The sequence below is a fragment of the Poecilia formosa genome, unplaced genomic scaffold (assembly GCF_000485575.1).
Source record: "Poecilia formosa unplaced genomic scaffold, Poecilia_formosa-5.1.2 Scaffold399, whole genome shotgun sequence".
Taxonomy (NCBI): domain Eukaryota; kingdom Metazoa; phylum Chordata; class Actinopteri; order Cyprinodontiformes; family Poeciliidae; genus Poecilia; species Poecilia formosa.
In genome coordinates this window covers 60337-73068 of record NW_006800338.1, presented here as the reverse complement: position 1 = coordinate 73068, position 12732 = coordinate 60337, and the positions used below count along the sequence as shown (strand labels likewise).

The 12732-nt window shown below is 40.5% G+C and overlaps 1 protein-coding gene and 2 long non-coding RNA genes across 4 annotated transcripts in view; 1 reads left to right on the top strand and 2 right to left on the bottom strand.

The window, feature by feature from the left end:
* The window catches only part of atp8b1 (ATPase phospholipid transporting 8B1), a 21494-nt gene extending 13457 nt beyond the window's left edge, over positions 1–8037 (bottom strand). The window contains exon 1 of the mRNA XM_007576151.2: positions 7799–8037. The gene's annotated coding sequence lies outside the window, so the exon portion shown is untranslated. The remainder of the gene's footprint in view (positions 1–7798) is intronic.
* LOC107833508 (uncharacterized) overlaps positions 5183–12732 on the top strand; it is a 23439-nt gene continuing 15889 nt past the window's right edge. The window contains exon 1 of the long non-coding RNA XR_001659255.1: positions 5183–5192. This is a non-coding gene — a long non-coding RNA (uncharacterized LOC107833508). The remainder of the gene's footprint in view (positions 5193–12732) is intronic.
* LOC103154752 (uncharacterized) overlaps positions 9632–12732 on the bottom strand; it is a 7953-nt gene continuing 4852 nt past the window's right edge. The window contains exons 2-3 of one of the 2 annotated variants that reach the window (XR_477958.2): positions 10323–10377; positions 9632–10080 (exon numbers count right to left, since the gene is read on the bottom strand). This is a non-coding gene — a long non-coding RNA (uncharacterized LOC103154752). The remainder of the gene's footprint in view (positions 10081–10322; positions 10378–12732) is intronic. The other variant, XR_477957.2, reaches the window with a different exon arrangement.

Genomic DNA, 12732 nt, shown 5'->3' with positions numbered 1-12732 from the left:
AGTAGAACCAGTTTGGTTACCACCAGAGTCAAAACCGTTTTACTGGGTTCATGAGAGGCTCTGACTCGTTCGTCGTTTCCTCTCAGAACCGTTCAGCAGGAAGCTTTGGGTCACGTCAGCAGCTGGTTTAACCCAACGCTTCCGTGTGACGCAACAGAGACGACGAGGGAATCCAAACTGGTTTATATGGGAGGAATGAGACATTCCTGATTCAGGAACCAGAACCCAAACTGGTGAGAACCGAACAGAAACAACATTTTTAGCCGTTCCCAGTCAGGAAGTCGGTTTAAAACCAGAGCAGAGGAGCTGAGAGTAAATATCCCAGACACACCCAGGTTTACACACACACACACATATTTCCTCACTCTCTCACACACACACAGGTTTCCTCACTCTCACACACGCACGCTGTGTGTTCAGATCCTCATGTCTCCCAGTATTCCCAGTCCTTAGCCTGACATGCTACATGTATCAAACCAGCAAACTGATAAAAACACCTGAACTTTGAGGCTCCAGAACTGATTTTATTAAAAAAGTTAAACTCTAAGCAACATTTAAAGACTTTGACACTTAGAGAAAATAAATGTTTAAACAGAAAAATCCAATTAATCCTGTTGGAATAGAAAAAATCAATCATGTTAAACTTTTGAGCGTTTATTATTTATTTATTGCATTAATGTCATTTTATTTGTAATTTATATCTTCAAAAATATTAAGAAATAAACTAAACTGAGGGCAACAATTTCCATTCTGCTGATAATTTGACGTGAAATTTTGTTTTCAGAGACTTTAAAACCCGATTTGGTTAAACATGAAAGATTCATTTTACATTTAACTTTCTAATCTCTGGAGATGATTGAAAATCAAACCAACTGCTTTCATTCATCCTGCATAAATTATTCTTTAATTTCTGGAATAATCTGGATCCATCTGGACGTTTTGGTCCTTAGATTCTGATGTTTCCAGGTAACTACATCCAAATCTGGGTTCGTTTTCACATCTGAAGCGTCAGCAGACAGAAGGTGAATGAATGAACTCAGTCTGCAGGTCTGAACATGAAACCACAGGACGAAAACCTGAAAACGTTCGACTGGATGAGAACGAAGCTGCAGACGTTTCTGACCACCAACATTCAGAAAACCCATCCAGACCAGAAGAACCCGTCCAGTTGGGCTGCAGGTAAAAGCCAAACCAGCGTCATTCAAAGGAAGCAGCCGAACACAAAGCCCTGGTCGCACCTTCACCAAGACAAATATGCTTTCAGAGACCTGAAGGCATGAAGGCCGTTTATCAGATCAACAAACCAGGAAGTGAAAAAAGCTCCAGCAGAAACGGCAGGTAACCAAACACCTGGATGCCAGCAGGTGTTTGAGCAAACCAGGAAGTTTTACAGTCAAAATGTTTTTATCGCTCCTGGAAATCAGAGGGACAAACCAGAGCTGGAGTTTCATGTGGGCTGAATGGACAGAAAAACAGGAGCATTCATGAAAAACTGATCACCGACTGAAGCCACAACATCCAGATCAGCTGCTGCAGATGCATCTCTAATCAGATCATCACAGAAAAAGTTCATTTACTGCAGTAACTTTATTTACCAAGAGAAACACGGAGTCATTCCACAGACTGAAGTTTTCAGGATTCATTTCTGGTGATTTTCCATTAACAGCCAATAAAAACAAGATGTTTAAGATCAAAATACACCAGAACAGTTAAATTTAACTTGAATACAGAAATCGACCTGTGAAAGATTGGCTGAGCATCCAAGATGGCCGACATTTCAGGTCCAAACCAAACCAAACCCACCTGACACTCCGTCATTAAACCGGCGGCACAAAATGCTGCCAAGCGTCTGAATGAGCTTCATCACAGCAGGAAACTGTTTGGAAATCAAAACTGCCAGGTTTGTATCTTATTGAAAAAATATGTAATTTACTCCCAGCGAGTTGCGTTATCAGAATCTGTCCTTGAATGCAAAGAGAATCTTTAGAGGGCAAACGTTTCCTCCTCAAACAGAGATAAACCACAATGAGTCAGACGGGAGGAGGGGCTCTGAAGGCGGCGCGTTTCAGTTCCTGATCAAAATAAAGACTCAACTAAAAACAAACCCATTCAGCAGCAGCCGTACAGCGAGTCCCAGAACGGGTTTAGGTGTCTGGCTCGGGGCGTCGCCGTGGCAACAGGCGTCAGCGGCGAGGGAGGGGCGGCGCGGCGCATACCTGGGTGACGACAGTGAAACCCGAGCGGACGCAGCCGGAGCGGCTCAGGTGAGCAAACGGGGCGAGGGAAGAAAACAGGCGAGGCGTTTTCCTCCTGCAGCGACGAACGCAAAAACCAGGAGAGAGGAAAACTCTCCGGAACGCCTCCTGATCTGTCCGAGGGTCGGTTCCGTTTTTCATCCGGTTCTGGGTGCATTAGCGCAAAACCGAACTTTAAAGTTAGACTTCAACCAAAACATTTACATAAAGAAAAAACAGCAGATAAAAGTCGGAAAGTTACGATAAATCTTACGTTACAGCGATAAATGACAAACCTGCTGCTTTAAGAACATTTTCAAGCAATAATGCAAGTTTAACATTCAAAATGTAAAAGATTTTAAATAAAACTGATGGTTTGTAAGAAAAAATGAAAAAGGGACAAAAGCTCCAGACTGGAGACTTTTAAAATGATATGGATCGTTCAATGTGTAATGTGATTTATTGATTTATTGTGACAGGCTTATGAATTTCTAAAAATCAGCCCAGATCCAAAGAAAACCTGAAGGACGAGAAGCAGAAGAGAAAGCCTGGAGTTTTCCTGTAAAGACCGGCCGCTCCGGTCTTCCCGCATGCCGCTCCGGTCTTTCCGCATGCCGCTCCGGTCTTCCAGCTGGGAGGCGGTGAGGTTAACGAGGTCACAGTTCGGCCAACGGCGAGGAAATTAATGAATTTACTCCGTTATTCTTTTAAAATGGAGATTAAAAACCAAAACAAACTCTTTCAAGCTTCTGTCCATAAAACGGCTTCCAAACTAAAGTTCCTCAGTAATCCATCATGGAACACAGAAATTTAACTTCAAATTCATTTTACTGTCTTTTTTTACTTCTCCAAACGCAACGCAAAAATAAACATTAAACAAAAACAGCACAGAAAGACGATATTTAAATTCCAGTCAATGGGAAGAAAAAGTGAAAAATCTTTTCTGTAAATTTTCCTAAAACAAACTGAAGTTCCAGCCAAACCTGCAGAGAAACTCCAAGGAAATCAAACCTTAATATTCGTTTAGTAAATTATTTTCATACATCTTCAGAGTGAAAAATACAATTTTAACTCCTCAAAGTATCATCCCACTCCTGAATCCCTACAACTGAAATACATTCAACATTTGTCCTGAACTTTTGTTATAAAACAAAAATTCATTAAATTTAAAGAAGAGGAATTACATCAGCCTTCTTTCACCCAGCTGACCAGCAGTGTGCAGCAACAGATCGGTTTCTCTTTTTAAACTCCGAGCTGCAAGTTTACAAATTTATAAGCAAAACCAACGGCTCATTATGATTTAATTGGAGGCATTTATTGAAACTCTGGTTTTTTTCCAAGTTTTAAAACGCTGAGGAAACCCGTCAGTGTTTCGGTTTCAGCAAAGAGAAACTGCGACGCGACGTTACGACCAAAACGAGCTTCAGATTCAGAGTCTAAATCTGAGTTTTACTCACAGCTGGAGTCCAGAGAACGAGGCAAGGCGGCGAGCGTCGGCTCTATCAGAACCAGAACAGAACCAGAACCAGCAGCTCCGGCCGCTGCTGCACAGGGAAACTGGATTTGAATGTTTATTTACATGAGCTGCCGGTGCCACATGTAAAGAGCTCAAATACAAACAGTAAATAAAATAACTCCTTTAATTTGACTTCCTTATGCAATCAACGTGTTTGTCAATAAAGAATTAATCCTTAGGAAACAAGAAAATTTAATTATATCCTAATTTTGGATGTGTTCCAACGTTTTGCCTCCAGTAAATATATTTTTAACATTTTTACCGTGTTGACCAGCAGATCTTCTGGTTTCTGTTTGTGCAGCTTTCACGCAGAGTTCCTGCTTTGTTTAAGTGAAAACATCTAAGGTGAAACAGAGCAGGATGAAAATGACTCTGCAGAAATTAGTTTCTTCAAACTAAAACTGGAAACGGGGCGGAGCTTCAGATTCTGAGGTTTTTTCCACAGAAAACCTAGAAAATTCACCAGTTCATCCGCGACGTCTTGACCTCAGACAACCAGTCGCTCCATTTGCCTCTCAGCTCCTGATTTAAATTCTCCATCTTGGAGTTTTCCATAAAGACGGCAAACATTTCCCTAAACAAAATCTCCTGGAGAGGAGGCTTGTTTATGGAGCAACATCGCTGTCGAATGGAGGCGCGAGGTCAGAAGTCAATAAAACATCTAAAAACAGCCGAGCAGTTTTTCAGAAGACCGGTCGGCCTTAAGGTGAAAAACTGACTAGAAAACCAACCGACTACTTTAGTTTCCATGGAGACGAAGAAGATAACTAGGAACAAACTGGCAAAAAACTTTAACATTTGTTTTTAAAAAAAATACAGCTCAGATTTGTTGAAATGGGGTTCTGCTGTGATGTTATACGTAGTCAATATCTTACAATGTTGTGGTTTGGTGTCCACAGAAATAGAAAACTGATTTTTATTAAAGGCAGAGGTCTTCAACACGCAGGTAGTGAGATTTCTGATTAGATATTTTTGTATATCGTCTTTAAATTCAAAGTCTTGTAAAAATGGATAAAAAGGAGGCAAAAATAATGTAGTTCAGTCATTTAATAAGCAGAAATTTGTAGTCCAAAGTTTTGCATTTTATGCAGAATAACAGGCTGTTCAAGGCCAAAACCTATCAGAACCAGTCTGACCCTGAGTGAATAACTAATCACACCCCGTTATGAACAATTACTCAACAGTGATTAACTACTTTCTTTTTAAAGTTTGGTTTTACTTCACTTTCACTCTAAACCAGCTTCAATGTTAAACTGGTACCAGAACTTATTTACCACCAGCTCTTTGTTTTTCCAGTAAAGAAAAGTCTTCACCCCCTAAAAACAAGTAAAAACTCGGCACCAATTTGCTGCCGTACCAGAGGAAAGAACGTCTTTCATCAGGAAGTGGATGGAAACCAGCAGCCAATCAGAAAGCAGCTCCTCGTTTTAAACAGGGTTCCTGTCTGTTAAATACAGGCTGGAGAGTTAAAACAGCATCACAACAGTTTATTTAAATATCGTTTAAATGGGTCAGCGTGTTGCTTTGGGCAGAACCGATTCCATACAAACCGGTTCTGACCCGGTTCTTCAACATGGCGATAACAAATCTTGATCTAAAAGGTGTTTGACCTTTGAACTTAAAGGTTTCCTCCTCAGTGATGTCACATGGTGCCAAAGGAAGAACAAGTTATTTTTAAGGTGCGATTACTTTTCCACAGTCAGGCTGCTTCAGATTTTTTTGGTCATCTTCACCTAAAAACATTTGTTTGATGTTATGAAACATTTAAGTTTGACAATAACTAAAAGTAGAAGAAATCTGAAAGGAGAAAACACTTTTTCACAGCTCTACAGCTCATTTAAATTAATGTTAGTTTGTTTGGTCTTGGATTTTCTTAGACCGTCTGTTGTCTTCAGCGACAATTAATTCCTGTTTTCAAACCTGAAAATGTCTAGTTACCAGCTGCCAGTAGGATATTTACTACCCACAACCTTCACACAGAACCCCGATTTCAAAACGAGCAAAAACAAAAAACTGACTATGCCAAGCGTTTTGTTTTTGTCTCCTCATTCAGGTTAACCATTAGCTCAGATGAGATCTAATGGATGCAATTATTGGTAAGATATTGACTACTTATAAACTCTCTACCAAAGCCCACTTAAAAACAAATTGGACTATTGCCTGAATGTCCAGAACAAATCTGAAGTTATTTAGATGAAAACCTGTAAATATTTAAATGCAATCATGTAATTCACTGAACTTTGTTAGAAATATACACTACAAATGTTTTCCTTCCAATTAATTTTCCACACGTGTTAAAATACAAAACAAATTCCAGACATGTTGTCATTTGTGGTCAGTTTTTTTCCAGAGTCATCGCTGTTTAACAAATATTTCTGTAATGGAAGTCAGTCCAAGCTGCCAAAAATAGAAAATCATCTACAGCTGCTAAATAAACAAGAAAAATTTAAAATTAGTCACCTTCTGATAATAGAAATTAAATTAAGAAATTATCAAAAAACTACATGATTTGAACCATGCTTTCATAAACCTGCAGAGTAATAAACATATGCACAATTTTACAATATTTACAGTTTTAATAAGGGTGGAAAATGTCGTCTCAAAGCATTTCTGACAAAATAACATGACAATGTTAGGAAAACTGTCCAGAATTTAGTTTTAAAAACAAGAAATCTTGGGAGGAAAAACTGACAGATCTGTATATCTGGGTTAAGATCATATCAGTGTTTTGTTTGGTCTTCAATCTGCTGAAATCCTGTTTTCAAACCAGAAGATGTAGAGTTACATACTGCCAGTAGGATATTTACTACCTACAGCCGACCTGCAGAACCCCGCTTACAAAACAAGCATGAAAAAAGATTGTTAAATATTTTTTGGTCTTTCAGATCAGATGAGAACTAAAGTATCCAAACTGAAGACGATTAATGAGTTTAAATATTTGTTTTATGACATTATCAGAGCTGCTGATGTTTGGAAAAGTTTCTGCTCGTTCTTCCCGTTCTGCCATGTTGATTTTGTGAATTATTTGCTCTTCATAACACCTGGTTAAATAAAAACTTAAACTCTCCACCAAGGCAAACTTTAAAAAAGCTGGAGTTTTACATCTTTAATTCTGAAATATTCACAAGTTCAGATTCTTTAAATCTGTTATTTCAAAGCATTTTGACCAGAAATCACGATGTTAAGTTTGTTCAACATAAATTTAATAAGCTTAAAAAAGTTCAACGTTTTTCCTTCCAATTAATTTTCCAGACATGTAACCAAATAAAAGAACAAACAGCGATGGCCTTGTTGCGCTGGTTCACATTTTCACTGAGTCATTGTTGTTTAACAAATATTGCTGCCAAAAATAGAAAATCATCTACAGCTAATATAAACAAACATGACTAATTAAAAAAAACGATTCGCTTTCTGATGCCACAGATTTGATTTCAAAATAAAAACTTGTGCCAAGATATAAAAATACATTTATTTCTTAAACAACTAAAGCTGCACATTTTTCCACCAATAAACACTTAAAAGTTATCAAGATGGATGGAAAGTAAAGGAACATTTCACTCTAATGGAAAATATTTGATATGAACTCAATTCAATTTACAAAATTATTTTAAAAAGTGTCAAGAATGTAGTTTAATGTGAAATTAAACCATTTATCAGATAAAACTTTAATATGTGGGGTTTCTGGGTTTAGTTCGGCTCATTCAACACGTTGAGTTCTGGTTCAGGATCAGAAACGGAACCAACCCAGTTAAACCAACTGGTTTTACTGGAGTTTCCACGTTTTAACAGAAATATTTTATTCTGACCTTTAGGGTTCAGAATAATGAGCCATCCCCGGACAGAACTGGATCAGAACTTCCAGGCTCCATCGGCGGTTCCGAACCCGGTTTATGAAGTTATTAAATGTGTAACTGAGGCTAAAATAAGAACCGAGTCGAACCCGAGCCCCTACAGGTGAAGCGCCGAACCTTCCCTCATTCTGGGTTTTTAATTTTATCTTTAAGCTTCAACAAAACATCAGAACATGGAGGGAAACACAGACACTCACCCCGCGATGTGTAGAAGTTCTGGTGAAGCTCGGAAGGCGGTTCTGCTCGGTGTTTGGTTCCGCTGTGTCACCGAACCATGTTCGTTCCGAGCCGCAGCTCCTCTTCCTGCTCCAGAGGCTCCGCGGCTCCCCGCCCTGATTCACGCCGCCCTCCCCCTGCTGCGTCCCGCACAAACCTGCCGGACCGGTCCGACGCCTCCGGGCCGAAAACAACAGCGGAGCCGCGGCCTCACCTGGCGCTGGAACGGTCACGTGACGCGCAGGTGAAAGGCGGTAATTGGATTCTTAATTGGACCAGGTGTTGGGCTGTGGGCGGAGTCAGACAAGATTCATGTTTTCATCTTTTAGCACAAATTACTGCGACCAAACGTTTTGTTACAAAAGCGCTTTAAAAATAGATACTATATATGAATAGAAAGACATAAATAATATAAATAGAAAAACAGGAAAAATTCATTTCTGCCAAATAATCTGGGTTTAAAAAGTACAAAAAAAAAGATTTCCTAGAAAGAAGAGAAATTTTGAGACAAAACTCAGAAATGATCAAATTAATCTCAGAATTTAAAAAAAAGGACATTTCTGAGTTTGAATACCTGAAATGTAAATTTTTTATGAAAAAGAAAAGACATTTCTGAGTTTGAAAAGTAAACATTTGACAGAAAAAAATTGCTAGAAAAAATAGGGAATTTTAAAAATGTTTTCTAGAGAAAAAACAAGGAATTTGAGTTTGAAGAGTTTTTAAAATTATTAAAGAAAGATTTTTTGGTAGAAAAAATTTTTCTAGCAATTTTTTTTAACTTTTGTAGCTCAAACAAATATATTCTTTGGAGAAACTCTTGAGTGTTTTGGCACAAGAATGTATTAAAGAACTGTTTATTTTCTTCTATAGATCCAACATGTCGACTGGAGGAGACGTCATTCCCACACAACACTGATCACATTGATATTTGTCTTTAAGAAATAAGCTGCATTCGCTGAGATTTAATCTTTAATAATCTCCATTAAACATTAAACACAAGTTGAATCAGTCATAATACAAACTCTGCTGGTTTTAATGGTCCAGAAACTCCTGCAGTTTGAACCCAGACCCACCAGGTCTGTGATGGTTCCCAGTCCTGGACGTGGACAAGATGGAAGAGAAGATCCAGGAAAGTATTTCTAGTAGGACTCAACTTCATCTCTGTCCAACAGACCTGGGATTCCCAGCCTGCTGCTCACCGACTGGCCAGCATGCAGGACGCGAGGAGCAGCACAGCTGTGAGAAACGTCAGTCGCTGCTGGTGCAGCTCGTTGCTCTGCAGCCTCTGGAAACGACTTTTCTCTGAGAAACACGACTGAATTTCTGCAGTCACTGGATTCCATGTGCAGCAAGAAGCAACGTGTCATTCATCTAAATGTAGGTGAATGAAAATGGGTCATTCCAGATTCATTTTGTACACACAGCATTGGGTGCCAAGTCCACTTTGGGTGTGTTTAGTGTGGGTTGCCCCCCACCAGTGATGCTGTCCTCTTCCACCCCAGTTGAAAAGGTTTGGACCATTTGGTTTGACTACGCCGTTTTTATCCTTCACAATGGTCGTGTTGGTGACGGGGATGTTTCCTTTGCTCAGTCTATAGTCAACAATTGCCATCTGCCGATCAATCACCCGGCTCTGTTCGGCTTGAAAACATATCCATTTATTGGTGGTTCCAATAAATGGGAAGAACCGTGTAGGATCTGCAAATTTAGTCTAAACTGTCCAGACCAGACCGGGGAAGACCTGGGAAACTTCTGGGTGGACGGATCCACTACAGTGGTGAGCAGCTCCAGGCCTGGAGGGCCTGGAGGGCCTGGAGGGCCTGCAGCCTGTCGATGTCTCTCTACTTCAGCTCTTCCTCGTCATGAGGCCATCAGCAGGACTCCAGGAAACCTGACTGCACTGAGGAGGAGATTCAGCTGTGCTGGACCAGGGAGACATCTGTGAGTCGCAGGACGTCGGTCCTTCAGGACCTGGATAGTTCATGTCCTTTCTCAAATTGAGTCAAATGGTGTCAGATTTATTTTCGTTTTGGCCACCACCAAAGCTTCCCCTTGGCTTATTTTGCAATCGAGGCCTCAGCCAGCCAAGCCTTGGCTTGTTTAACCCTTTAGTTCTCTGGTGGTGTTTGAGGAAACACTCATGGAAACCTGGAGCTCCATTCTGCCAATGTTTCCCTCCATCCACGCCTTGGGATTTGAGGCCGGCGCGGTGCTCTTCAGTTCTGAGAAGCTGACAGGTTTTCTGAAGCAAAGTGTTTAAAATCTGTAGAATGATTGGAGCATCTGTTGCAGTATCTTAAACACAAGCAGAACTAAACCCATTATCACATTATAAACAGTGGACTGTTACATCAATCCAGGACGAAAAGCCAAAAACTATGATTTGGCCTCTGAGTCAAAGTTCTGCAGTAAAGTATAAAATGCTGAACATGCAGCCTGAGTCTGACTCCATCAGCATAAATTAAACATTACGGCTCAACTTTCACCTGAACTCAGATGCCTTACCTGAGTCCTCTAGTTTGGACACCAAAGGACAAATGGATGCTTGAAACGAATTCATCTGCATTGCAAAAACATTTTTAAATGTTCATTAGGGATTATTTCATAAATATTTCACTTTACATAAAGACAGGACCAGTATCACTAACAGCAACATAAAACTTTTCAGTGTTCTGGTTCATCAAACTTATCAGGTGTTTCTTTTCTATGAATTATTTACTGTAAACAGTTTGTATAACTTTAACTAAATTTAAAGGTCTCTTTAAAATTACTGTAATAACATTGACAGGATAAACAGAAACAGTAAAAACAAAACAAAAGCCTGTGAGCTTGTTTCCCTGAAAGTAAACTTTCAATCTGATACAGAAACCAAATTAGTATTGATATCTAGAATTGATCCGCCCGTCTCTAGCAAGAAGACAAGAGGAAACAGAACACAGCATCAGTCTTCAATTGGAAATAAAACTTAATTTTCTACTTGTTACAGACGCTAAGTATCATTATATGAGTTCAATTTCTCTTTTACTTTCCCATTTTAATAGGAATAGTAATTTAAACACGCATCCAAACTTCCAATATAGTAAAACAGGCTGAAATGTAGCTTTAAATAATGACCACCAGAGGGCAGTAGCACACAACAAAACCCAGCAACATTTCATCAGAGACGCGTTTCCTGGTCATTACTGGATCCAAACGCTTCCAGATTCAGATACTCACACAGTTTTCAGTCAAAGGAACCGAGACGTTTCGTAAAAGATGGAAGAAACAAAGTCTGTTATTCTTACGGTTCAAAATCAAGACTGCAGCCTGAGGGCAGAGCGAGGAAATGCATCAGACAGATGAGTCAGAAATGCAGCAATGTGACTGCTTGTAATGAAAGTGTTCAGGTTGATGCAGCCAAAAGAAAAATGAGTTTCTCATTAATTCACCATCATGTAGTTACAGAAGGACATTAATGAACGCTGAAGTTTATTCATACTTTCCCTCAGAGCTGCTCCCCATGTCTCAGGGTTGGTTTTTCTCCAGAAGCTTCTGAAGGTCTTTTAAAGTTTTCCATTCAGCCTTGGCTGCTTTATTCTAAAAATACCATCTTCAGCAGACCAACAGCGGGTCCAGTCAGACTCTGACAGCTTCTCGTTCCTCTGAACATGGTTTGAGGGGGACTGGGAAGTTGTGAGAAAACTTTTTGAAGACTTAAGAAGCAAGACGGGTTGAAAATATTACTAGGAAATCTGTTCGGATGGTAAGCTAAGAAAGTTTGAGGTTGTTTTCCCACCTGATAGTCCGATAAACTCGGTTCTGTTGGGACCAAAACTGCACCATCTGCTCCACCTCCAGCTGCTGGTTCTCTGTCTCTCTGAGTCAAACCAACCTGTTCCCCTCCTGGCCTGTGGGGGCGCTGCACCAAGAACCACTGAAGGAAACGACACAAAAACCTCTGAAGACACTGAGAGCAACTTCCTTCTTCACCAGATGGAAACAAGATGGAGGCGTCGGAAGCTGTACGATTTGTCCTGCCATTTCTTACACTATCATGTTTATTGGCTCTATTTACCCAGAATCCCCTGCGTTGTAGTCCACTTCCTACTTTTGGAGCGGTCTCTGGTCCACTTGGCGTTCACACATGCATTCAAATCGCACCAGAGTTTGAAACGTGTTGAGATTTAAGCTCCAAATACAGCAGGTTCTTCTCCTCCAGCCCAGCGGTGAGGACAGCAGAGTCACCATCAGTGTTCACCTGCCTCCAAATGGGTCCTATCGGACCGGTTCTGGTTCACGCCTCGCCAAACAAACCGGACATTCTCAGGAAACAGGCTGGAGTTTGATTCAAACGGGCTGAACAGGGCTGGTCTGAATGCGCCTTCCTGATGCTCATCTGCTACCTGAAACCCCCAGGAGGTTGTTGAATTTTTAGCTTATTTATGTTGAACTTTTATTTTGTTTATGTAACTTCATCCCTGGTGCCAGACTATTTGCTGCCAACACAAACATTTACTGCACATCCGTCTTTTACAAAAGGAGAAACCAAAAGACAAGCCTTGAAATCCTCAGTGGGAGTCACTTTGAAAGCTAGAAATCTTCCTGACTCTAATGTGATCCTCTGAGGCTGCTCTTCCCATCCTCCAGGAAACCCGGAGATTTACGGCCGAAGTGGAAAAGGGAGCAGTGACGGTGTTGGCCAGCAGGGGGCAGCAGTGATCAGTGGGTTTACTGACTCTCCTCCATTGTTTCTCTGTTTACTCTGAGATTTTCAGGTTGAAGCTTCCAGCAGCTCATTATGGAGCCTGAGGACAGACAGAGGTTCTTCCTCTGAGGAGATCAGCTGGTTCAAGTGTTCAGCAGTGACCCAACACCACCCAACCCCACCCAACACCACCTGATACCACAAGAAACCCCCCAATACCACAAGAAACCC